The sequence below is a fragment of the Cupressus sempervirens genome, chromosome 6, assembly GCF_028749045.1.
Source record: "Cupressus sempervirens isolate cs-2001-9-10 chromosome 6, ASM2874904v1, whole genome shotgun sequence".
Lineage (NCBI taxonomy): Eukaryota > Viridiplantae > Streptophyta > Pinopsida > Cupressales > Cupressaceae > Cupressus > Cupressus sempervirens.
In genome coordinates, this window is record NC_143123.1 from 561734035 (window position 1) to 561758682 (window position 24648).

General features: G+C 37.9%; 1 protein-coding gene across 2 annotated transcripts in view; it reads left to right on the top strand.

The window, feature by feature from the left end:
* Positions 1-24648, top strand: part of LOC149553507 (indole-3-glycerol phosphate synthase, chloroplastic-like) — a 237079-nt gene that overhangs the window by 41131 nt on the left and 171300 nt on the right. The window lies entirely within an intron of this gene.

Genomic DNA, 24648 nt, shown 5'->3' on the forward strand with positions numbered 1-24648 from the left:
CTTCTAAATGCCCTAAAAGAGTGAAAAATTTCTAAAAGAATTTCAAGTTTTAAAAGGTCTAGAGAATGTTTGTATGCAAATGATGATGATGAGTTTGATGAGAGAGTTTAGAGTGAAAGTGATGATGAGTTAGGATTTGTGGCTATAAAAGAAGAGAATCCTGAAAAAGAAGTCAGAGAAGAAAAAGCTCTAGCATCATAGGTTGAGAAGAAAGCTGATTGGATAATAGAGAGTGGTTGTTCACATCATATGACTAGCGATATTAGTAAATTTGTTAAATTCAATAGCCATGATGGAGGAATTGTTAGAGTTGGTAACAATGCGATTTGTCATATCAAGGGAATATGATCTGTTACTCTTGATGGAAAAATAGACACAGATGATGTTTACTTTGTTGGTGGATTAAAGCATAACCTATTGAGTGTTGGACAATTGGTTGATAAGGGATATCAATTAGAGTTCACATAAAAGACATGCATTATTAAGGACAAGAATGGTAAGATGATTGGCACTGGTACAAGATCCAGAGGTAATTTTTTTCAGCTGAACCTTATAGAGATGACATGTTTGGTTGCTAAATTTGATAACTATTGGTTATGGCATAGAAGGTTTTGTCATATAAATTTTGATAATATTGTGAAGATAAGTAGTACATTTGTTGTTAGAGATTTACCAAAAATTTTAAAGCCTACTAATGTTGTGTGCAAGGAATGTGTTATGGCCAAGCAAAAGAAAAGTTCTTTTCCTAGCAAGAAGTTCAATACAACAACAAAATTGGAGATTGTTCGTATAGATCTAAGTGGCCCCACAAAGACAAGAGGATTCTATGGAGAAAGGTACTTCATGATTATTGTTGAGGACTTTACTAGGATGATGTGGGTAGCATTCCTTAAAGAAAAGTCTGAAGCATTTGAGAAGTTTAAGTTTTTCAAGAATAGAGCTGAGAATGAGTTTGGATTGAAGATTAAATGTTGAAGATCTGATAGAGGTGGAGAATTTACCTCAAGTGAGTTTAATACTTTTTGTGAAATGAATGACATTAAGAGGCAACTATCAGCCCCTAAGACTCCTGAGCAGAATGGAATTACTGAGAAAAGAAATAGGTCTATATCAGAAGCAACAAGAGCTATGATGTTTGAGAATGATGTATCGAAGACTTTTTGGAGAGGAGTAGTTAATACAACAGTTTATACAATGAATAGAGTGCAGATCAGAAAAGGTACAAACAAGACACCTTATGAACTATGATTTGGACATGCACCATCAGTGGAGTATTTCAGAATTTTTGGAAGTAAATGTGATATTAAGAGAGATGACGACATTGGCAAGTTTGATGCAAGAAGCGATAAAGGTATGTTGCTTAGTTATTCATTGAAAAACAAAGCTTTTAGATGTTTTAATCAGAGGACTAAGACTATTATTGAGAGTGCAAATGTAAAAGTGGATGAGAAGTTTGGAGTTCAAGAAAGAATGCTTGATTATAATTTTGATGATGAAGAAATTAATCCTAAACCTATCCAAGAAAATGTTGAGACTTTCTATGAGACTAACAATGATTTGCAGAATGACATTCAAGTTGTGGAACAGGGAGAGGAATAAGAATTGAGTCAGTGATGCCATCACTAAACAAGAATTTAAAAAAGAATCACTCTACTAGTCAAATTATTGGAAGCAAAGACAAAGGAGTTATGACATGAAATAGAGTACATGAAGAATTGTTTGATTTCTCTAGTTGAACCAAAGAGTGCAGATGAAGCATGCAAGGATGATCGTTGGGTTCAAGCAATGAAAGAAGAACTAGATCAGATTGTGAAGAATGAGACATGGGAATTGGTCCCTAGAATTAAAGATAAGAATGTCATAGGAACTAATTGGGTTTTCAGAAACAAGATGAATGAACAAGGTGAGGTTGTGAGAAACAAAGCAAGATTGGTATGTAAAGGATATAACAACAAGGTATAAACTATGAAGAGACATTTGCACATGTTGCCAGAATTGAAGTAGTAAGGATGTTCTTGGCTTATGCAACAAATAAGAATGTCAAAGTGTATCAGATGGATGTGAAGTCAGCATTTTTTGAATGGAGAACTTGAAGAAATTTACATTGAGCATCTTGAAGGATTTTCTTTGACAGAAGGAGATATGGTATGTAAGTTGAAGAAAGTGTTGTATGGATCAAAGCAAGCAGCTAGAATCTGGTATGTGAGGTTGGATAAGTATTTAGCAAAATTGGCATTTTCTAAAGGTACTATAGATAGTAACTTATATTAGAAAGAAATTGAGAATGGTTTGTTGATTATTGTGATATTTGTGGATGATATAATCTTTCGAGGTAATGATGAAGCAAGCGACAAGTTTGCTAATGAAATGAAGAATGAATTTGAGATGAGCATGATGATTGGTGAGATGAAATATTTCTTGGGTTTACAGATTGTGTAGAATGGTGATGGCATTTTCCTATCGTGGACTAAGTTCTTGAAAGACTTGTTGAATATATTTGACTTGGAAAGTTGTAAGCTTGTTGGTACACCTATGATAACTGGTCACAAGTTATCTAGCAAAGATGAGACAACCATGGTTGAGTAGAAGAAGTATAAATCCATGATTGAAGGTTTGCAATATTTGACTCACACAAGGCCAGATATAGCAAATGATTTCAAGCTGATCCTAAGGAATGACATTATGTAGCAGTAAAGAGGTTAATCAAATATTTGAAGGGTACACTTCATTTTGGGTTGTGGTATGATAGATTACATGATTTTACTCTATGTGCATATGCTAATGTGGACTTGGCAGGCAGTATGGATGATAGAAAGAGTAGAAATGGTGGAGCATTTTTTCTTGGAGGAAGATTGGTTTTTGGCTGAGCAAGAAACAAGATTGTATTTCACAGAGTACAACAAAAGTAGAGTATGTAGCAGCAACAAACAATTGCAATTAGATCATGTGGATGAAATAGATGTTGAAGGATATTGGGATACATTTTTGAGAACCTGTTATCATACATTGTGATAACTCAAATACAAGGAGTATGTCTAAGAATCATGTGTTACATTCTGAGATAAAGCATATATCAAGTATCATGTTCTGAGAGAAAGTTGCAAAGAAAGAGATTAGATTATTGTATTTTAATACAAAGGATCAAATTACAAATATTTTTACAAAGCCTTTGCTTAAGGATACATTTAAGTATTTGTGAGGTATGCTTGGGGTTATGCTCCTACCTACTTCAGAGTATACGATGCAAAAATTACATCAGTCCAGTGGTACAGAGCACTATTGTTTATGTGGATTGAATGCCGATGCTTCCTCTATGGGGGAGTATCTATGATTGAGTAGATTCATGAAGGACTCTTGGTAGTTGGTATTGAACAGTGTTTTTGGACACTTGAGCTGGTTGAAAACTTTTGAGTAGCAAATTGACATAATGATGCCTTTGTCATTGATGTGAATGGGGGAGAGAGTGCATGAAAAACATCTCCTATGAATGGGAAAGGTAATGGGGGAGAGGTATGAAGGAAAGATTGATTGATGTCAATGGGGAAAATATTTATCAGGGAGAGAAGTATATCAATGGAGGAGCAGTAGTTGTTCTCAAAGTAACGAGTCTCGGACTCGGCCCAAACTTGGCAAGGGTAACTCGACTCATGACCTGGCTCGGACTTGCCTTTGACTCGACAATGACTTGACAAAGTGATAAAACCCTTGAAATTTATAGATTTTTTAGGATTTAAAGAAATTCCATGCACCCATTATTGAATAAAGCTTAAAGACACAATGACATTATGAAATAGAAGGTATTTTAATCACATACATAACATACATCGATTACATAAGTACAAAGGTAAATTTTAGATGTATTAAGAAAATTTTGAAAAGAAAAACTAAAAATAAGATGAGTTAGATGAGTTAGTTGAGTCAGCCAACCGAGCCAGCTGAGTTAGCCAACCGAGTCAGTCGAGTCACCCCAATTGACGTGTCGAGTTAGGGTCATGGGTCATTTTGACTTGGCCAAGGTAACTCGACTTGCCGACCTGGACGACTTGCCCAACTTGCGGCAAGTCTCGTTACTATGGTGGTTCTTGACAGTTTCAGATTTGATTAATGAAGAGGATTTGAAAAGCTGAAAGTAACAACAGCAAAGTTGGATTTGTTATTCTTGGAACTTAGATGTTTTTCATCTATGTTGCCATCAATGCCAAAGGGGGAGATTGCTAGCATGAATGGTCATGATATTCCTATGGGGGAGTATCCTAACATTGCTCAAGTAGTGGAGAGATAGTTAGCATGACTGTGTGTTGCATTCGTGACTATGTTTGTCATTGATGTCAACATAATGAGAAGATTGGAAGAAGAGCAGATAGAGAATGAGGTCGTACAGATTGAGTATTGATGATGAGGTCAAGTGTAGTTGTCGATACATTCTACAGTGTGTCTTGATGACATGGACAAGTGCACGTATAGTAAGTCGAAGACATATGAAAGTTATTTGTAATTTACAAAAGACAGTGTGTAGTCAGCGTATTTGAGAAGTGGTTTCTGGTGTTCAGATTAAATCTCCTAGCTGGGATAGAATTGGGATAAGCGAAGTTAGACAATGACAGTAGACAGCCTGATGACGATGTTAGTGAGTGTGTGAAGCTCGAGGTCGCACCTATGAGAAGTTGTGAAGACTGTGAGCTGAAAATATTTTGTAATTGTGAAAAGATGTAATGAATTGTATTATCTTATTGATGTCCTATTATAATTGTAACTGAAAAAGCCTCAATGCCAACTCAATGAATTATTTTGAGGACATGGTATAAAGGAAAGTTATTTTCCTTGTGATGATGAGATGTAAGTGTGAATTGTGAAAGTAATATGCGAAGTTGGTAAATGTGACTAAGCAATCAAAGGGATCATTGTGATGCGAAGTTGGAGATATGGTATTGAGATATAAGAAGTATTTGGTGCGGTATTGGCACAATAAGAGGACAAAGCAAGAGTTCGAGTTGTTGGGATCAATTGCATTTGTGTTATTTTGAAAGGAATAATACAAAGGCCAATTGGACAGTGAATTTAGTGGTCTTGCCCGTGAAGCTGTTTGGACAGTTGGTCCAACTGCCTTCTATAACTCCTAATAGGGTTGGCACAACTCCTAACAGGGTTGGAGTCTCATAACAGGGATTCAAATTCTTCTAAGAGGGACTAATATATATTGAAAGTATTTCATTGGCTTCTAATAGAGTCCATCCTCTTACAAGGAACATTTATATTATTACATCATTTTGTGGGTACCATTCCCACTAGGGTTTTCCCTCTGATCAAGGGTTTCCCTAGTTAACATATTTGGTGTTATTGTGTATGTGTATATTCTTATGGTTGCTGTTTATATTGATCACATGTTTAAGGTTTAATAAGGTTGATAAAAGTTGTATTGATCAGATAATTGATTCACCCCCCCTCTCAGTTATCTTGGTAGACTCTACTTTCTAACAGATGTCACCCATGACTTTAAACCTCCATCTCTGTTTCTAAAATGTATCTTGGGATCCACTATGGAATATCTGCTTATGTTTGGATATTTGCTGCTTAATTGGCTCAAATATTAACCATTTCAACAACAATATCGATGTATATCACTCAATGCCAATATAAGGATATGAACTCTGTGATGGCTTGGCATGGTTTTATTAAAATAATCTTCAACTTTTGCACAACACATACTAGCTTCAATGCGGATAGTAATAAATTTCAATGCTTCTTACATTTGTAACTTGGCTCTAATATTGTGTTGATTTTAGGATTGCTGCAAATGTAGTAGTGTTGCTTATAATGTTTCTGTTTTCCAAATGTAGTGATCTCTTGCATTTATATTGAGAATGAGCCAAGGAGAGACATGTCTATTCATTATTATGAGATCAGTATAATACCAATTGATTATGCAACTATATATATACATAGTTAAAAAATTTAGTTTCAGCAATATCTCAGCGGACCCTAAAATTTTAAAAATCTTGGAATTGGTTAAAATTAGGGGAAAAATTCAGTAATAAATCGAAATAATGGGGTGGGCCCCCCTTCAGATTATTGCACTTTTATCGAACATTTGAAAAAATATTATTCTTAAAAACACACACCAAATTTGTAGAACATATAATGATTTGAGATATCATATGAATATAAATAAGTTCAATACATATAGAAGTTAAACCCCTTGAAAACTAGAAGTAGAAAGCATAAATTGTGTCTGCATAAAGCTCAAAAAAGATCGCTGCTGTTGGGTGGGTGACATTGAAGTAGTTGCTGTTGCAACATCCTCAATAGGTGCCCTAATAGGTGCCTCAGTCTCAACAAAAGCTTCTGATGGATGACTAGGCTCATGTTCCTCCTCACGTGCTGCTACTTTCCCATCCGGTCATTTGCCTCCATCTCAAACTCAACTAGTTGCTCATCTGTCAATAAAGGATCACCCCACATTTGCATCTGTATCCTAACCATTAGTAGGCGCAGTCTATTCTGCTAAATTTAGATCAATGTCATCCAAGTCAAGTGCTTCATATGAAGCTTGCCCTTCCACCTTCTTTTCGTGCAAGTGAAGGTTGTACCTCACATAAATCAAGCACTTTTGAGTCAGCCTAATCCGAATAAGTTTTAACAGTTACTAAACTAAAATTTCTCATGTATTAAGCCTCTTTTACCAAACTGCTAGTTAATAGCCTCCTATCAATCAACCATTGAATTTGATGATACATTTACTTAAAAGGTAATGTCTAGTGTACTAGCTGCTCAAATATGTTGCTGTAATCAATTCTTCACATGCTAACTTATGAAATTAGTCTTTCATTTCTTGCTTTTCAATTTAGCTTGGGCAATTATGGATTCAAAGGAATAATCTCTTCCACGTTGCTATTATTTGCGTTGTAGGCAGTAATTACGCCATTAATAGTTAAAAAAGACTTTTGGTACTTTATAAAACATTGGTCCAAAAGGGTGTCAGCTGTGTTGTCAGTTGGTGATAGTTGGAGACTTAACCAATTGTGTGGAGTTTATTTGTATGGAATCTTGAACAAGTGAGGTTGTGTTTAATGTTGGAACTCTTATGCTATGAAACATATATCATTGTGTCATTTATGGTGTAATGTGATTCTATGTTACTCATGCTTTTGTTGTATTTCATTTCTCTGGTATTATGCAATTCTGTAGAATCGGTATATACTATGTAGTCTCTCTCAACTTAGGTATCTAACATTTTTGGCTCCCTTGCCTAGAATTTGAACCTAGAGTTTAGAAAGGTGATGAGTGGAAGGATGGAGGCATAATGGGCCATACTTTCGACTAGCAAGTATTGATAACTGATAGTGACATTGAGGAGGGAGTAATCCGAGATAATCAATTGGCACAAGACCTCATTCAGCGTGGGACACAGCTGTGAACGAGTATGTATGGCAAGAGGCAACTATTATGCTATGAAACATATATCATTGTGTTATTTATGGTGTAATGTGATTCTATGTTATTCATGCTATTGTTGTATTTCATTTCTTTGGTATTATGCAGTTTTGTTGAATTTGTATATACTGTGCAGTCTCCCTCAACTTAGGCATCTAACATTTATGATACCATTGCCTAAATTTCAAAGCTAGATGTTAGAATGGTGACGGGTGGAAGGATGGAGGCATAATTGGTTGTACTTTCAACCAACAAGTATTGATAACCAATAGTGATGTCGAGGAGGGAGTAACTTGGGAGGATCAGTTGACACAGGACCTCATTCAGGCGTGGGACATAGTTGTAGATGAGTAAGTAGAGCGAGAGGCAGAGGAGAGGGCTCTCTCCCCAGCGGTACACTACATGTCAAACTCATGATGAACATACAATGTACGATCTTGTTGGAAACCTTTTGAGGTTTCTAGCACACACATTGGTGGAAGTTGAAAGGCAACACAAAAAGTGAACAATGCAGACAATAGATACTACAATAGTAAAGAGAGATGAACTAGAGGGAGGAGGAACCTTGAGACACTTGTAGACGTTGTTCCCCTTGGTAATTCCAAAAACTAGTGCTCCTCTTGCCAAACAAATGTAGAAGGCACACTGGGGAGTAGGCATGAACTGAGAAGGAAGTAGTAATTGCCCTACAAAGATCACTTAGAATCCAAGAATAGACACAACGATGACAACAATTGCAACAGAAGGCAGAAAACTCCTTCAACTTGGCCAACCAGAGTCAAAACATCGAAAGATCTACCCATTGGGAGTGGGAGGATAGCACAGGAGAATTACCCTTCTAGAGTATCTCGTGGAGGCAAGAGGTAGACAACTAGATGAGCAACCCCCCATCATTAGAACCATCTGTGTACTTGAAGGAAGGAGATGAAGAAAAAGAACTTGAAGGGGACGTTGTGGTCTCTATGAGATCACCTTACAGAGAATAGGGAGCCTTGTTATTTTTGAAACAAGGATAGGGAGAACAAAACCAAAGACTTCAGGGAAAAGAGAGTATCGATATCCCTACGAATGAGGCAACCAAGAGGTGAAAGACAAACATGGAAGGATAGAGGACCCATGTGTACGGAAGACACATAGGGGTGCAGAGGAGGAACCAACCCACCAAAGTCTAATAACATACACGATACCTATCTTATGTGGCAAATGGAAAATCCTTCAGAGAAGCAAAAACTGCCCAAGTTTAGTCAGGATGAATGAGAGGATCTGGTCCGCCATTGCAAAACATGTATAACGATATGGGAAGCAAATGGCTAGGATGACCATTACTATTGGTTGAAGGCTTTACCTGCCAACCTATGAGGCATTTAAATTGATTGGTACACGAACTTGCTATTAGCGGACATGTGAATTGGGATGACTTTAAAAAGGTATTCCAGGAGGAGTCCAAATCGCTTTGTGATGATGGAGAAGTGGTAGCAAAAATTTGCAACACAAATGAAGGGAAAAGTGAGACCGTCTTGTTTTATTGTCGTAGGTAAAAAGAACTTATCAGCAAATTAGAGAAGTATCTAGCAGATGGCTTGAAGAAAAGTTTGTTCATCAAAGGGCTAAAGCCCTTCCTCTAAAAGAAAATGAAGGTGGTACCGCCATCCTTGTACATAGATGCTTACAATTGACAATGAACATTGAAAATGAAAACAAGACATCGAAAGGAAAGAAACAACCTAGTGATAATGATAGTATAGATGGTGAGAGCGAAGGGGAGTCCTCCACGATATAGGCCCTTCAGAAGGACATGATGGGGGTGTTGAACAAAAGGCGAGAAGAGAAGCAAATTGCCAAGGAACTATGGTATACCGAGTGTAATAACGTAGGGCACACCAAGGCTAACTGTCCCAAGAAACTATTTTGTGACATCTCCCAAGTACTCAGGCACTCCATTGAGTGTCCGCTCATCATGAAAGGAAGGAGCACACAAGTGCTCTTTATCCAAGGAGAGCAAGCAACTCTGCCTACCACACCGCCACAACAAACAAATTATAACACTTTGCCCAGTGGATATTGTATTAACGGACAAGGAAGTAACAATAACAATAACAACACACTATTGTGGTTTCACAATGCATGACCCATTTCTCGGAGAAATGGGGACCCCCTAGATAGAATTTTCTATGCAAGGCTACTAGTCTGAAGCCCGGATCATTTTGGATCCTACCCTAGCTTTGGGTCAAAACCATTTGCCTAATTGGGGAGTCCAAAGATATGAAAACTAAGAAAATGAGGTTTTTTTTACACTCAAAGTGCTTCAAGTGCGCGCATGTGCACGTGCACATATGCACACTTGCATTCCACTCTAGGGATGCGCACATGTACACTTGCGCATGTGCACAACCTCGCAGGTGCGCATTGGGCTCAGGGGCCCAGGGTCTATAAAAGACCCCGAACACCCTTGCACCTCTTCATTCGCATAAAAAGATGAGTAAAGAATGCAAAACAAACCTTCAAAGGACCACATGATGGTGTCACCTCCATAAGGTGCACACGTGTGCACCTATGTGCCCTCGTAAAAACCAAAGATTTAGTCTCCACTTCCCCCAGATGCACTGCGTATTTTCTCATGTGTGTACCTTGCATAGGTGCGCACGTGCGAAACTGCGCAAAAAGCCATTTCAGGGCGTAAAACAACGCACTAGCACATCTGAAAGGGTGCGCTAGGTGAGCTGAAGTTCATGCCAGGGCAGTCTGAGGGTGAGGAACTGTTTTGATTGCATTTTGCATGATTTTGACTTGTTTTGGAGTCGATTAGAGTTTGGTTTAGGTCAAGTTTTTACCTTTAGACTAACGTTTGCCTCTCTTGTGCAGATAAATGGCATCCTCATCCTCTTCAATGGTAGAAAATATGGCTTCAAAACCTGTCACATTCAAGTATAAGGGAGCACCTAGAAAGTCAAGGTTTCAAGATGGACACGTGAAGATCGAAGATACAAAGCTTGGACGCATAGATTGGAAAATATTCCTCACAATTTGCAACAAACCAAGGGAGAGATCGACAATGATATTGGCACTCATCCGGTTAGGGCTTGTGAATGCAACATCCCACCCAATGTCGGTTCAATCATCAGAGCTTATAATGACCATTGCTGAGCACTATGTGACTGAAGAGAAGGTTGTAAAGAGCGTCACAAGAGAGATAGTCCTGGACCTCCAACCCTAGAATATTGATAAAGTATTTCAACTCCCAAGGGCAGATCAATATTTGTAGGTCTCGTATGATGGATCAAAACGATGGTTCAAAGATAACCTGAAAGAAGCACATGAAATAGTACAATCCTTTTTTGTAATTGACAGGACACTAGTGGGCCGTAGGGTGGGCAAAGTTGATATGCAAGGGGTTATATGAAGGATGATATTGGATATGCAATTGTCTTATTGAGCAGAGTTATGGGTTCCCAATAGTAGGACACTTGAAAACCTAGATGGTCTACTTCATTGAAACCATCAGAATGACAAAGATGCCAATTGATTGGGCTACCATCCTAAGTCACAACTTGGATGAGCAATTAGTCGCCATCAAAGTTGACCTGCGCTTCTATATGACATCATACACGGTGTATTTACTGGCGGCAAGAACCACATATTACCCAGGCCTTTACAGAAAGGGAAGCATGCAAGATGCAAATGCTTGGCCCTATGTGGTATATCCACAATTGCTGAAGAAGAAGCTTCTACTACAAAGTGTGGAATATAGAGTGGTGAATGACGATTTTATGTTCACAATCATCAGGTTCATTGAAGGTGACTATGCCGAAAGAATGTTAGTAGAGGCAGTAGCTAGAATCAGTGAGATTGGCACCTACTACATTCAGTTTAAGACCTTCACCTATCTTCGGGTAGCTAGTAATTTGTTGTGCCCAAAGAAGCTCCCAAAATACCCATCAGATAGGCTCATCCTTCTGGAGATTGCGTGCCAACTCACTTTTGCATATGGCAGAGTGAGAAGACAACACAAAAAGGCATGGGTCTGGCCAATCACAATTGGTGTCTTCAAGGTGAAGCAAATGCAGGATATTGCCACCTTCAACTATGAGTGGGATCAATATCCCTTAGAAGAATACAATCTCCTCGCCCATACTTTGATAACATTGGGATGTTACAACACTTGGCAGGGAAAGAGTTTGTACATGAAGAAGCATTAGAAGATCATTGGATGAACACTATAGATGACTACAATGTCCGTATAAGAGACTATTGTAGGATGACTCTATATTTAGTAGAAAATGTGCTAAAGATGAAGATTCCTCTTTAGGCTATGGAAAAGAATATTCAAGATGTCATGGATCCTTTATACAACAGGGATAAAATCTATGATCGACCAATAATGAATGTTGAAATAGGAAGGGATGAGAATAATGATATAAATCATCGGGCTAGGCACATAGTCGAGTTGACAAAAGAATGGATCAAGAAGCAATTTAGAATGGATCCAGTTCCTTAGGCCATACCCCTGCAAGCTACAACAAGGCCAATCAAAGGTAAAGGTGCAAAAGTTAGCGTACCAACCTTCCCCCCTCAATCCCTAGTAAGGGACCAGTACATCAACATGAGTGGGAGGTTGAGTACTTTGAAGTTGCCCAGGGCAAAAAGAGGAAGAGAGTACCTTCTAGGGCAAAGAAGAAAACAACACAAGCACAAGCGCCTCCACAAGAATAGATGCAACTTGAACAAGTTGAGCATCAAGTACAAGAGCTAGCCCAAGAGCCGCAAGAGCAGGTACAACCGGAACATTTGAAAGAATAGGTAGAGGAGTAGAGGTTACCACGAGTAGTAATTGAAGAGGAAGAAGCCTCCCCTTTAGCTCCAAAGAAGGCAAGAGTTGAATCAACTATTGCGAGAACACGTAGGAGACTAAAAAAGAAAAACACTTCGTCCCCACAAGTGCCGCGGAGGATGAAGAAGAAGGGGAGGAAATCGAATTCGTCCCCTTAAGCCAAAGAACCCGCTCGGTTAAGGCAACAAAGGAAGAAAGGAGAAGAAGCTCCGGAGAAGAAGCTCCTTAGTGACACCTCCATCTTTTCCAAGGGAGCCTATCCAAGTGTCAACTTCAGAAGATGAACAACAAAAATGGATAGCCGATATGGAGGGTCAAGAAATTGATGTCTTCGACCTCTCTGACTTTGACTTCATGCCAGTGGGCATAGAGATCGTGGGAGAGAATAAGAGACACTCCCACGAGTGAACCCTTAGGAGAGGATTGGAATCAATTGTTGCCTCTACCACAAGGACCTCTGGGCATTCCACCAGTACCATCTCAGGATTTGGCAATTTTAGATAAAGGATCAGTGAGTCCACTTCCTCTAGCTACCCAAGAATAAGAAGAACAAGCGACCGAGGAAGGGGAGCTCCAATAGCTTCAGGCCGATGAAGTATTTGAGGAAGGGCAAATAGTTGAAGAGCCTCAACAAAATCCTTAGGATACAAAGGCTAAGACCTTAGCCCAACTAGACATAGAGACTCCAACTGATAAGGGAAAGGAGCTTGCAGTAGGACCAACCTCTTTAGCCAAGTACATGTCTACCATGGGCACAACATCGACATGGCTGAATAGGGAGGTTATGTTTCACCAGAAAAGGCAGCTGGTCCTGATAGCCGAGGAGGGAATGAAGGAGTTAGTAAAAGTAGTCAAGAGGCTTGAGCTACCTAAGGGTAATGCGCGAACATTGGCCTTCATAATTAAGAACCAAGATCAAGACTTACACATATTGCCATTCCTCCTCACGTTGACACCGAAAAACTAACTCGTAAAGACTACCAAATCAAGGAGGTCATGTTGTGAAAACCCACGGTAGATACAACCAAAGTGATGATCACTGCTAGCAAGCAAAAGGTGTTTAGGCACATGGACCAAGATGAGTCAGAGTTGATAACGTTGCGAAAGCAGAATGAGCTACTAAAAGGCTATTTGAACAAGAGATTGCTCTTGTAGCTACATTAGAGAGAAAAGGACATGAACAACGCTGTTGGATCCATTTTTTGAGGCACGTCACCAATGGCATGACAATTTTGAGGAGAAAGGTGTGCAGATAGTACAGGGTAATTTTAACCTGTTGCACAACATCCATTGAAGTGTCGATAAGTTGGTTTCCATAGTGAAGCAAGATTTTGGGCTAATGGATGAAGTACATTCCTGGGCTTGTCATGTCCCCTCTCTAGTCTAACTAGCAGAGTCATGAGAGTTGGCCTATTATTGGAGTCTCATAGGCTAGCAGTGGTGGATAGAGACTCATACTTGTTGATGTTTAGCGTCAGGAGAAGTAAATCTGAATCTTCTATGATGTTATTATTTGTAATTACATTTTAGAGATATAAGCAATTTGCGTTCTGACTCTGATATCTGTCTTAGATTGCAAAGAAGTATCTATGCACCACTATCTGATATACATGACAGAGACATATATATATGTATTCATACTGATGTATGCATACATGTACATATACATACATCCCTGTTATGTATATAAAATTGTGACAATATATATGCATTATAATCGACCAACGTAAGTGGTCAAGATTTATATTACTCATGACAGACCTTGCTGTCGGGTTTCATATTAACCATGGCAGATATCACTGTCGGGCTTTATATTACCCATGACTAAAGATTAACGCTGGGCTTCTTGCCACCCTCGATAGATGGTATTGTCGGGGTGCTATAACCCACATCATATATATTCCTTCTTGTGTCGAGTTTCCAACCCGCATCTTGGCACTATTAATAACATTGTGATTATGCCTTGTGTTATCGGGCAAACTAAACATGGAACAGTTACGTTGAACATGCCTCCGAATTAATAGTGCCAAGATGCGGGTTGGAAACTCATGGGTGTTCATTGAATATATATTTGAGATCATTCAACTGTAGTGAACATATAACAACAAGCATACAAGTGCCGGCAAAATCATATTCACAATATAATATCATTGCTATTATCATTCTCAACATTTGTCTTACAATGATCCAGTAAAAGCAATCAGTGCCGAGGAAGGAAGAATTCAGAACCTGCTACAAATACAGAGAAGATAAGTAAATTTATTCTGCTTGTTTGATTCAAAATTTATAGACAAATATTTGTAATTGTTTATCTATAAGAGATCCTTTACTTTTAACATGGTATCAGAGCTGCATTGATAAGAAAACCATTGCAAAATATTAAATTCTGAGTCTAATTTAAAGGGAAAAGAAAAGTTTTTAAAAAGGCATTAAGATGGTGAACCATGTAAGAATTGAAGATAGATTAGATGGAGCTTCTAACTTTTCATCTTGGAAAACCAGTCTATTAATAATTCTAAGAGAGATAGAATTAGAAAATTACATTGAAACTTATTTACCTATGCTCGAAAATGAATCTGAGAAAGCAACATGAAAAAGGCACAATACTAAGGCAATGAAAATAATCATAGATTCAGCTAAAGACCATATACTTCCTTTTATAGAAAATCTCAAAACTGCATTTGATATGTTCTCTACAATACAAAGTACATTTGAAATTAATAATACAAGTAGATTGCTTACTTTGAAACAAGATCTACTTTACATAAAAATGAAAAATGGAGAATCCATTACATTTTACTTCCTTAGAATTACTGAATTGAAGGATCAACTGGCTACTATGCAAAATCAAATAGATGATAAGGAATTAAGTATGATTGCACTTAGAGGACTTCCACTATCATGGGAAACTTTCATAAGAGGTTTAAGCTCTCGTCCTGGACTTCCAAAATTTGATCAATTAAAGAATGAATACACTCAAGAGGAGTCCAGATTAGCATCCATAGGTTTAATTTCAAATCAAGATAGTGACATCCAAGCTTTGTATTCCAAATCAAATAAGAAAAGAAAGTTCAAACTTAACAAGAAGGAAAACAATAAAAATCACAAATCTCACAAACATCGTGATTGGTCCAAAGTAAGATGCTTTAAATGTGATAAGCTTGGTCATTCTTACTATGTGTGTCCTGAAAAATAGAAAATTCAAGCAGTGTTGGCAGAAGTTAAAGAAGAGAATAATGAGAAAATAGACAAATAAAATTATGCATTTATAGTAGCTCTCTCAAGTGAGTTAAGCTCTAATCACAACACCTGGATCATAGATAGTGAAGCTTCTCGTCATATTTTCAGATTTAAGGACAAGTCTGAATCTCTCTTAAATCATGAATCAAAAGAAGTAACTATTGGAGACAACTCCTCTCACCCAATTAAAGGAATTGGTACTTGTTCTATTCAACTGATTTCTGATATCACTCTTCAACTCAAGAATGTCCTTTATGTGCCAGGGATCAAAAGAAATCTTGTCTCCATCTCTGGACTTGCTGATCAAGGGTACCACATTGCATTTCAAGGAGATAAAGTTCTATCTTAGACTAAGAACTCATCTATCAAGAAAGCCATAACCATCGGGGTTAGGGATGGAAGCCTTTATAAACTGTGTAATTATCAAAACCCAAAGTTAAACTTAACTCTTAGTAAAGATAAGACAAATTCCATTGAAATTTGACATAGAAGATTAGATCACCTTAATTTTCGAGCCTTAGCATCTATAAGTAAAATTGTAAAAGGTCTTCGAAATCTTAAATCAGATCACTCAAGTATCTGTAAAGGGTGTGACTTAGGGAAAAACACTAAACACTCCTTTCCCAATAGTGTTCATAAATCTAAAAACATACTTGAGTTGGTTCATACAGATCTTTGTGGTCCTATGTCAGTTCCCTCTCTAAATGGATGTCAATTCTATGTAATTTTCATTGATGACTACTCTAGGAGAACATGGATTTATTTTCTAAAACAAAAAGAGTCTTCTGAAGTCTTATCCAAATTTAAAGAATTTAAAGCCGTAGTTGAAAATCAATCAGGACAAAAGATCAAAACCCTTAGATTTAACAATGGGGGTGAATTCACTTCTGATATTTTTAAAAACTTTTGTATTTCTGTTGCGATTAAGAGGGAGTATTCCATACGTTATAATCCTCAACAGAATGGAATAGCTGAAAGAAAAAATAGATCCATTGTTGAGTCAGCCAGGGCCATTTTACATGATCAAAATTTCCATTACTCTTTTTGGGTTGAAGCTTCCAATACAACCGTCTACATTCAAAATCGTTGTCCTCACTCTATATTGGAAAACATCACTCCTGAAGAAGCATTTACCGGAGTTGAACCAGATTTAAGTCATCTAAGAATATTCAGATGTCCAGTCTACATTCACATTCCAAAAGAAAAGAGAACTAAACTAGAGCCTTCTGGGAAAAAGGGGATATTCATTGGTTATAGTCAAACTTCAAAAGGGTACAAAATCTACATTCTTGGAAAAAGGACAATTGAGATTATTAGAGATGTCATATTTGAAGAAGACACTGCCTTCAAGATTTCTAGTAATAATGATGAATCTATCTCAGAAGAAGATAGATTCATTAGTTAGAACCCAAATCTGGCCCCCAATTAAATGCCCAGCCAAAAATTAATTTTGTCAAGATGAAATTTACTTTTTTAAATTGCCAATTAGACCAAGATTGCAAAAATAAAGTAAATAAAGCCTTGTAAATGTTAAATGTTTCTATTTAATGATGATTTAGTAATTAATATATCATTAAAAATCGGATTTTGGCTAGCCAAAATTGATTTTTTTTCAATTTTAAATTACTAATTTCTTTAAATATTTTAAAATCTTCAAGGCAAATTAAATCCATTTAAAGCCAATTTTTGTAATTTAATCCAAATCGATTTTGTTATGCAATTTTAATTTTTTGCCCAAAATAAAATCATTTCTCTAGAGTCTAAAATCGATTTTTCCATTTGATTTCACCATCACAAAATCAAATTTTTATTGAAAAAATTCAAGATTTTCCAAAAACTTAAATCTAACAAAAATTTAATTTTTGAAAATTATTCAAATTTACACAAGTATATCCAAATTTTCGAAAAAAAAGGTCTAAGTAGAAGATTTACAATTTTATCCTGCCAAGTGTTGTTCTTTGAAATTTGTTTAGCCTAAGGATGAAATTGGTTGTTCTGGTAAATCAAGTTGAAACTAGGTGAAAATAAATCTAACCCTCTCCCTTCTTCCCTGAAGGCATCCAAGACTCGAAATTTTCAAAAAAATCAAAATTTTTCGACAACTTCAAAATTTTTTGCCAAGGTGAATGAAAAAGGGGGTCCCCAAAGTTTTGGGCCAATGGTGTGAGAACCTCACAACAGGATTCTCGACCTCCGTAGAAGGCCAACACTTTCCAGAATGGAGGGGGAACCACCTTCTAGACCACCTAGGATGGACGAGGAGTCGAGGAATGAGTTGAGGAGGAAGAAACTATGCTTCTCCTGTAAGGAGCCATGGGAGCCTGGACATCATTGCTTTGGTAAAGTCAAGGTTCATTTGATAGAGGTGACATTTGAGATAGGCAATGAGGAGATACCTGATACTAATATTGAGGATAGTCTGGAGGAGGTTGAGTAGGAACACTCACAGTTAGAGCTAAACAATTCGGAGCCTTTGGTGTCAGCTAAAGTGACTATGGCTACTTTCTCCAATTATCCTAGATTTCATGCCTTTACAAAAGATACATTGAGAGGCCAGCCGGATATGAGCTTAGTAGACATAGGTGCCACACACAATTTTATTGACTAGACGCTAGTTGAGAGGCGTGGGTTCTAATCCGAGGAGTTTGTTGGTTTTGGAGTCAAGGTTGCCAATGGTGCCATTTTTAGCTATACTCGAAGGATTCCTCAGATTAGCATCTAGATGGGGGACTATATTTTGACAGATGATTTTTAAATGCTACGCAGTGGTTACAGGGTATTGGGTGATACATCATTGACCACTACCCATGCAGTTGGGGTTTCTTTTTGAAAGGAAGTAGACTATCTTGAGGTCGGCTTCAGATGATGGTCCTAAGGAGGTAACTTCTCCCATGCTGGAGACTATTATTCATCATGATGACAAACTTTGGGGTACACGTTTTGTGAAGTCCAAAATACCTACACCTCAGGATGGTAGGGCCTTTCATGTAGACATAGAGTTCATCATGGGGAAGAACAATATTGTTACTGATGCACTTTCCAGGAAGCCATCACTTGCTGCCCTATGTTCATCGAGTGAGATTTCGGCAGATTTGAGGCTCAACTTTTAGTTGAGTATTCCAAAAATCAGCATGCTTGTGAGATCATGGATGAGTTGCCACATGATGACGGATATAGTATAATGGATGATGTCATCTACTATAGTGGCAAGGTCTACGTTGTTCTTGAATCACAGTAGAAGTACCACGTTTTGCATGCTTACCATGATACTCCTAGAGTAGGACATCCAGGTTATGGTAAGACCTATAGGACAGTACAGGAGAGATTCTCTTGGAAGGTCTCAAGCATGATGTCTTACGCCATGTTCGTGAATGCATGATTTGTCAATAGAATAAGTCAGAGCATACTTTTCCGGCTAGATTGTTGCAGCCTCTACCTATACCAGAGCAGAAGTGGACAGGGATATCTATGGACTTCACTACAGGTCTTCCTTGAGTTCAGGGGAAGGATTGTATTTATGTTGTGGTGGATAGGTTGACTAAGTATGCTCACTTCTTTCTTATCACAGCGGACTTCATAGTTTCACAGGTAGCCGAGTTGTTTTTCAGAGAGATTTTTAGACTCCATGGTCCCCCCAAGACCATAGTGAATGACAGGGACAACAGGTTAATGAGTTCCTTCTAGCAGGAACTTTTTAGGTTAGCAGGCACAAAGTTGACCCTCAACACTAGCTACCATCCTCGGATGAATAGACTGAGGTAGTTAATAAGTGGGTGGAGGGGTATCTGCACAAGTATGTGTCAGGACAACAGAAGGCACAGGTGCATTGGCTATATTTGGGCAAACATTGTTATAATACTACGCACCACATGTCCATTGACATGACTCTCTTTAGAGCTCTTTATGGCTACGAGGCATTATCTTTTGTTGATTTGGCTTTCACTGATAACAGAGTTCCCTTGGCACAGGATTGGTTGTAGGAGAACTAGGATGTAATGAGATCTCCCAGGGAGAACTTGCAGAATGCTCAGAATTAGTAGAAGATGTACATTGATCAGCACAAGACGGAGAGGGCATTTAAGGTGGGTGACAAGATTTTCCTTCGTCTACAACCTTACAGACAGAGCACCCTTTAATAGGGAGGAGCTAAAAAGCTCAAGCCTCATTTTTATGGACCTTATAGAGTACTCAACCGAGTTTGAGAGTAGTAGGGTTCATAATGTGTACCACGTGTCATGCCTGAAGAAGGCATTGAGGCAACATATTATAGCATCACGCAATTTACCTCCTTTGGCTGAAGAGGGTAAATTAACTTTGGTCCTTGAGGAGATTCTGGAGGTCAGGGAGAGACAATTGAGGAGTAGGGTGATTCAAGAGTACTTGGTGAGCTAGAGAGGTCTACCCATAGAGGACGCCACCTTAGAGGGTAAATCCATTTTGTAGCATCCGACATTGCAGTTGCTTGTGGGCAAGCATCTCCGAGAGGGGAGGACTGTCATGTCCCCTCTCTAGTCTGACTAGCAGAGTCATGAGAATTGACCTATTATTGGAGTCTTGTAGGCTAGCAGTGGTGGATAGAGACTCATACTGGATACTCAGTGACCAAAGTTGGTTCTATAGTTAGTTTGAGAGCCAGTCGAGGCAGTTCCTTAATTTTAGGGATTTTCCTAAAATTTAGGAGGTTGTGGAACTGATCATATTTGAGGATCTCGGGACTGGTATACGATTTCAGTTTTAGGGTGACAAGGTATTTTCCCTAGTTTCTAGGAGCATCCCTTGTTTTTAGGGATGAGATTGCCATTTGGCCCACATTGCTCAACATCAGTCATAGGCAGCTGACAGGACCTGTTCATTGATTATTTGGTTGGTTTGGCTTTTCAGTTGAATAAAAGGAAATATGCCATTTTATAATAAAGGGAAAGACATATTCTCCCTTTAGGGTTTGATTGGCTTTGAGAGGAAGATAAAAGGAGATGTTGGCTCATTCTTTCATTATGTTTTACATCTTCATTCTTGGTATTTGCGATTTTTCTTTGAGGAGCAATTCTAGAGGTCTAAGATGCAAACCTTAGAGCCTGGCTATTGGGACGCAAACCCCAATAGATGATTACAACAACAGTCTATAGTATTGTTTCAGTAGTTGACTGAGATTGATAAGGTCAGCATTTGGGGGTGCTTGTGCATTGCACATTGAGGGTTTTGTTTGGCATGTTTGGATCTTCTTGCTGCCTTGGCGTGACTATAGCAACCATATGATTGCCTTTCAGCTGGCACGTGATTTGTTGGTTGGCTTATGTCAGTGATCTCTGCCCTTTTGGTGCATAGCTGGTCCATTCTTGTAGTTGGCGTCATCATTCTTTGTTTGTAAACAACTTTGCTAGAATTCTGATTACATATCTTGCCTGGTATGATTTGTAGCTATTCTAGTGATGCAGGAGCATCCTGGGTTGCATTACTATCCTACATGTTTTCAGTTTTTATTTTTGCTGCTGAAACTGTGTTTTCTAGTTTATGGGTGCCTGTTGCAGACTATGTAACTAATTTTCCATAATGAATGAGAGGCTGCGCACTTCAGGGATTGAAGAGGGCCTAGAGTACTATCTATGTTCCAAGGTGCAAGTTCTAACTCCATATAAGTTGGGAGATATGACAATTCTCCTGAAGTATTGATTTCTGGCAGTTCTGTGCAACAGTTTTCTGTGCTTGACTTTCAGGTTGAATGCGAACTTTTCCTTGATGAATCAGACTTTGTGCACTTAAGGGGTTGTAGAGGACCTAAAATACTACCCACAGTTCGAAGTGTGAATTCTAACTCAATCGGAGCTAGGAGATATCGCAATTTTGCTTGGACATCGATTTTTGGACAATTAATTGCTGATGTAGGCCGACTTGTGAATTTAATGTCAGGTTTATTTTCATTTAATATTTGTTGAGAGAAACTTGTGGCTTCTCTATGTTCTAGAATGATCTGTTAGCCGTTTTGGCTAGTATAAATAGGATGTTTAGGCTTAGAGCTAGGGCAGTTTTAACTTGAAGTGAGGATTGGGGAGCAGAACTGGAAAGTGCTAATTTGTTGCTGGATCTTTGAATATGAATGTATTTTGTATCTGGCCATAACCCAGAAAGCCTTACAACTGGGCATGTATGTTGAATATTTGAAGAATCAATGAAAGTGTTTGCTCTTCCTCTTTTGGTTGTTGATTCTATGTGTTAGATTTTCGCTGTGTTAACTCTTGCAGGGTGGTTCGTAGAGTTGGGTGTGCCATTGACCCTAGTTTTCCCTACCCTTGCTTCAGGTGGTATTAGAGCTTGAGGTTCATCCTTGTGGAGATTGGATCGTGTAGAACCTTGATTTGAATTTGGTTGTAGGGTTACAGATTTGCGTATTTGACCTATAACTTGCAAAAGGTTACGATCTTGCAGGAATCTGATTTGTAAAGATAGTTTGTGGAAGAGGAAATGCTGATAGTGTTATATTGGATCAATTGAGACAAATTGCAGCCAGGTTAGATGCTATGGAGACAGCCCAGAGGAGAGGAGCACATCTTGATGATGTAAGTGATGATGAAGCAGCAACACCAAACCATAATCCAGAACTTGAAGATCATGATGAGGAAAGATTGTCGAAAGTGTTGTCTAGGGCAAATGCAAAGCCTACTGTACAATTTGTTCCTTATGATGGAAAATTTGATATCAATGTTGTGTTGGATTGGATCTCAGATATGGAGAAGTTCTTTGAGTATGAAAATGCTCTTGATAATAGAAAGGTGAAGATTGCAGTTATTAGGTTGAAAGGTCATGCTTCACTATGGTGGGAGCATTTGCAAATTGATAGACAAAGGGGACGGAAGGAGAAGATCAAAACTTGGCCGAAGATGGTGAAAAAGGTAAAGAACAAATTTCTTCCTGCTGATTACTAAGTTATCTTTTTGAGAAAGATGTAAAATTTGAAACAAAAGGACATGACTCTGAAAGAGTATACTGAGGAATTCTATAGATTGGACATTAGATTTGGACATGTGGATGATGATGTTGAGAAAATTGCAAAGTACATAAATGGATTGAGATCTGGAATTCAAGATGAAATAAGTTTTGTGAAGTTGGAAAGTGTGGAAGAAGCATATCAATATGCCTTGAAAGTTGAGGAGATCTTGACAAAGAAGCATGAACAAAGACAAAGAGGTAGAGGTGGTAGATTCCGGAGAGACAGAGGTAAATCTTATGGAGAAGGTGGCATATCTGACAATTCTATGCATGATAAAGGCAAATCTGAATGGAAGAATGATGACAAAGACAAGACCGAGTGGAAAGGTGATAGTTCGTACCTAGGAGGTGTTGGATCTTACTGAGGAAGAGGTAATTGTTTTAGATGTGGTAAAGAGGGATATAGATATTTTGAATCTAGATCTTTTGAAAGTGGGCAGAATAATAGAAATGTTGTGATTCAAGGAGACATTGAGAATTCACCAAGTGGACTTGAGGTTGGAGAAAATATGATGGTGAGAAGAACCTTATGTAATAAGGGAAGTGATGAGGAACTTGTCCTTTGAAGAAGTCTTTTCAAGACCAGATGTAAGATGGCTAGAAAATGTTGCAAGGTAATCATTGATAGTAGACGTTCTACAAATTTGGCATCAGAAGAGCTGGTTACAAAGTTGCAGCTGCAGAGGCTGAAACATCCCAAACTTTATCATGTTTCATGGATCAAAGATGAGCATAAGATATTGGTAAGTGAGCAATGTATTGTGAAGTTCAAAATTGGACATTACTGTGTTGAAGTTTTGTGTGATATTATGCCCATCGATTGTTGTCATATTTTGTTGGGTAGACCTTGGCAATATGATAGATATGCTGTGCATGATGGAAGATTGAATTAATATACTCTCTGGGTAAATGGGAAGAAACAAACATTGCTGCCTTTAATTGAAAGTCCAGATGAGGTCAGTTGTACTGCAATAAAAGTTTGCATGGTTAATGGAAAACAATTTGAAAATGAAGTAAAGAAAAATCAAGTTTGTTTTGCTATAGTTCCTAGAAGACCGAGTGTTGGTAGTAATGACCAAGCAATAGAAGTTGGTAATGATAGAATGACAGCAGAAGTTACAGAATTGTTGAATGAGTATAAAGATATTGTTGCTGATGATATTCCTGATGGTTTACCTCCAGTAAGAAGCATAAGTCATTGTATGAATCTAATTCTTGGAGCTAGTTTGCCAAACAAAGCACCATATAAATTGACACCTACAGAGAATGAATAATTTAATAGACAAGTTCATGAGTTGTTGCAGAAAGGTTTAATCAGAGAAAGTTTGTCCATGTGTTGTACCTGCTGTATTAACACCTAAAAAGAATGGAGAATGGAGAATGTGTACTAATTCTAAAACTATTAACAAAATTACAGTGAAATATAGGTTTCCTATGCCGAGGATGGATGACATAATGGATTGTTTGAGTGGAGCAAAGTATTTTACCAAGATTGATTTGAAGAGTGGCTATCATCAGATCAGAATCAGAGAAGGTGATGAATGGAAGACTGCTTTCAAGACAAAAGATAGATTGTATGAATGGTTGGTTTTGCCTTTTGGTTTGACTAATGCACCTAGTACTTTCATGAGGTTGATGAATGAAGTTCTGAAAAGATTTTTGGGTAAGTTTGTGATTGTTTATTTGGATGACATTATGATATTCAATAAGATTGAATCAATATAATGGGAAGAAACAAACATTGCTGCCTTTAATTGAAAATCCAGATGATGTCAGTTGTACTGCAATAAAAGTTTGCATGGTTAATGGAAAGCAATTTGAAAAGGAAGTAAAGACGAATCAAATTTGTTTTGCTATAGTTCCTAGAAGACCGAGTGTTGGTAGTAATGACTAAGCAACAGAAGTTGGTAATGACAGAATGATAGCAGAAATTACAGAATTGTTGAATGAGTATAAAGATATTGTTGCTGATGATATTCCTAATGTTTACCTTCAATAAGAAGCATAAGTCATTGTATGGATCTGATTCTTGGAGCTAGTTTGCCAAACAAAGCACTATATAAATTGACACGTATAGAGAATGAAGAATTTAATAGAAAAGTTCATGAGTTGTTGCAAAAAGGTTTAATTAGAGAAAGTTTGAGTCCATGTGCTGTACCTGCTGT